The sequence below is a fragment of the Elephantulus edwardii genome, unplaced genomic scaffold (genome assembly GCF_000299155.1).
Source record: "Elephantulus edwardii isolate Elephantulus edwardi_28Jun2011 unplaced genomic scaffold, EleEdw1.0 scaffold00045, whole genome shotgun sequence".
NCBI classification, from domain to species: Eukaryota; Metazoa; Chordata; class Mammalia; order Macroscelidea; family Macroscelididae; genus Elephantulus; species Elephantulus edwardii.
Genome location: NW_006399795.1, coordinates 11,621,346 through 11,625,168, shown reverse-complemented (window position 1 = coordinate 11,625,168; position 3,823 = coordinate 11,621,346). Strand labels below are relative to the sequence as shown.

The window sequence follows — 3,823 nt, the reverse complement described above, 5'->3', positions numbered from 1 at the left end:
GCTATCAGATCAAGGGCTGGTCAATGGGAGATAGATGTGAGGGGAGTGGGTAGAAGTAGATGGGTATCCTGGTGGATGGCGGAGCAGGGAAATAAGTGGATAAAGACACGTGTGCCAAAGGCAGGGACAACACTGATAGTATTGGTTAACTCCACAATAAGGGATATACCTTTCACAAAATAAATAGACTACGCATATCACCACACCATACACATAGACTGCACACACTTTACCACGAACAACATGTGACAACTCACCACACACAATGCATACCAACCAACTCATGTTTTTTTTTGTTGTTGATTGCCGTTGAGTTGAGCACGACTTACAGTGACCCTGTGAACAAGAGTCCTAAAGCCTTTTTATAATTATCTTCATTTCTCCAAGTTCATAGAGTTTCCAGAGGCATGTGGTTTAGGAAGTGGATGCCACTCTTGCTTCCAAAACCAACTGAAAAAAAACCCCCATACAGCTACAACACAACATACCACCTATACACATAATACACACACCATAAAACATGCACAACCCTTCATCCGTACTCACTACACACACCATATATATGATTAAGCATACACAACACACAAACCCATACACAACTCACATTGACATACAAACTGTACACACCTCATGTAACATACACATGATGCAAACACAATTTAGACGCACACCACAGCCAGACTACTATGTACCATACACAGCATATATGGTGTCCCCCAAACAAACATCACATAGAATGAAGACATCACAAAACATATACATACACCCACTCTCACTAATCACACTGTAAACTCACAGAGACATCAACACTTGACACAACTCACATACATACAGCATAGCACACATGCTATAGCACATACACACCATTCACACAATAGATACACCATATACACATATAGCACATATAATGTGCATGTACCATACAACACACATGCAGCCTTCAACATATACGTAATGCACCTGTCATATGCATATCGTGCACACATACATAAACCCTTTGTGTAACCTCTTCTCTCATTCAATGTCAAAATGTCAAAAGAGGACTCATTTGTCCCAAGATAGAATCTTTTTTTGCAATAATCATGATACAAGCAAGGTCAAGTATACGTATCCTCCAATTATTTAGTAGTCCTCATACGTCAACAGCCTTCCACGTATAGACCCTTTCAGTCTGTTCTGAAAGGTCAAGATATCTGAGGCTTCCATCTCTTCAGCCGAACTAGTCTATGAAGTTGCATGTACACTTTCACATTTACTCACACACACACACACACACTCTTTCTCTCTCTCACACCCCTATCACTTATATGCTAGTTTGTCCTATTATAGTGGCTTTTGTGTTACTATGATGTTGAAAACTGTGTCGTTATTGTTGTTAGGTGTCATCAAGCCAACGACAGCTCTTAGTGACCTTGTCAACAGCTCTGATCCATGTCCTCCCCTGCACCGTCTGCAAGATGTCCCACATGCTCAAAGCCACCCTTGCAGCGACTATGTTAATTCATCTCACTGAGGAGCTTCCTCTTCTTTGTTCACTCTCCACTTTTCCCAGTGCGACCTTTTGCCCCAAGGATTTGCCCACCTTGACAGCATGTCCGAAGTATGTGAGAAGCTTTATCATCTTTGTCTTTAAGAAGAAGCCTGGTTGTACTTACTTCCTTTAGGACAGATTCATTCATTCTTTTTACCAATCCATGGGATATTCAGTACTCTCTGCCAGCATCACAATTTGAAGACATCGATTCTTCTGTTTTCCACATTCATTGTGCAGCTTTCAAGTGCATAGGAAACAGCTGAAAAAGAGTACGGCTTCCATCAGCAGCATCTTAGTCTTTAAACCTACATCCTTGTTCTTTAATAATTTAAAGATGTCCTAGACAGCAAATTTCCCTGATGCAACATGTCTTTTGATTTCTTTACTGCTGCTACCACGGCACTGACTGTGGAGCCAAGTAAAATGAAATGAACACCCGATGAATAATAGAAGAATATTGATGTGTCACTGATATTTTGTCATGGTCACCAGTTGGGAAGAGATTTCAGCAGAGCTTCCAAAATAAAGCAAACTAGGAAGAACACTTGGAAACACACTTCCAAAAATCATCCAGTGAAAATGCTTTGGATCACTACACAACATTGATTCTCTTGCTTGTTCTATGTTACAAAAGATGTTAGAGTTGACTCAAGAATAGTTTCCTCTCTTGCTATGTATGTATGTATGTATGTATGTATGTATGTATGTATGTATGTATGTATATATGTATGTATGTATGTATTGGTTTATCTGTCAACTCCAAAGTTCTGTTTACAACACCATTGTTTTATCAAAATGTGCAAATTTGTAGTACAACACAATTCTCAAAACACAAGTTCTCTACGAGTAGAATTTCTAAGTTCTGAGAACCTTCGCCAAAGTGCTTGGATGAATAATATTTTGCCTCCTGGCTGTGCCTTCTTTTCTAGCACTCATCACTGGAGCAGCCACCTGGCCTAGCCGCCCCTACCACTCACCTGTGTGTGTGTGTGTGAAGATTTTCTTTATAAAGCTTCTTTGTTGTACAGAAAGTAAAAATGCTGTGACAATCTCAGAGTGACTGATAGCCGTGAATGGGTAAGCCTCACTGATCACAGCTGTGCACAGTATATAGCAAGAGTCTTACACAAAAACTTAACAATGCTTACAGTTTTGTTGGGGCAAAATCCTCACATTTGGTTGTGGAATTTCAAGAGGGACTAAACAAGAAGGTGAAATGTCACAGAAACGATTCTTTGGCTCTTTGGGCAGGTGGGTGTCCTGGGGTTTGTATTACATATACTTTTTTTTCTTTCTTTTAAACAGTTACCAAATCCATATGAGCAGTCCAGCCTATACTGAACGGTTTTATTGTTTGCAGGTTATTTGGGGTCTTAATCATCTTCTCCTTCATCATCTGTTTCTGTCTTCCTCTTTTGACCTTTCCCAATTTCTTCCTCATCTTCATATTCGTCCTCATCCTCATCTTCTTCGTCAACTTCTCCATCATGGTCAAGTTCTTCTTCCTCCCTGCTGACTTCATCGTCATCTTCTTCCTCATCTAATTCTTCATCTTCATCCTCTTCTTCATAAAAATCATCCTCTTCATCCTCCTCATCTTCTCCTACACCCTCCTCTTCTACGTCCACATTAAGTCAGGGATTTCCTGTGCTTCATGGTCATAGCCGTCCAGGTAGGTCAGTGGGGGCAGGAGCTTGAAGATGCTCTCTCATTGGTAACCTCACAGTTAAACAGTTCAGGCTTTTCAATGCTTCAATTTTTTTTCCCAAGGGTTCCCACGTGCTGACAGCCTTCACTTTTTTTCTTCTCAAATTTAGATGTGTGAAGTATGTGAGTTTTTCTGCTAACATGTCCAAGACCTCCAGAGTTTCTTTTGCCACTGAGCTCAGATTTGGGTTGTTTCTTTTTTTTTTTATTTTATTAAAAAATTTATTTTCATTTTGATTTTACTGAAACTTTACAGAAAAGTTGGATTTTCATTCATTCATTGTTGTACGTTCTGCCCCCTAGCCCGCCTTTCTCCACTTGCAGTTCACTTTAAAAAAAAAATTCATTCATTGTTGCACAATTACCTCCCCTCCCTCCTCCCAGGCCTTTTTGCAATCTACCTCTTATTCTGGGTTATTGTTGTACTTTAATGCCTAATCATATATTCTGTTGAAACCATTTGTTCTTTCATTTGTTCCAATGCAACAATTTCACTTTTCTTGGATTCAAAATTAACACCCTTGGTACCAGTTGTTGTTGTTGTTATGTGCCATCGAGTCGCTTGCGACTCATAGCGACCCT

At 39.9% G+C, this 3,823-nt stretch overlaps 1 pseudogene; it reads right to left on the bottom strand.

The window, feature by feature from the left end:
* Positions 1 to 2,907: 2,907 nt before the first annotated feature.
* LOC102873753 overlaps positions 2,908 to 3,823 on the bottom strand; it is a 7,174-nt pseudogene continuing 6,258 nt past the window's right edge.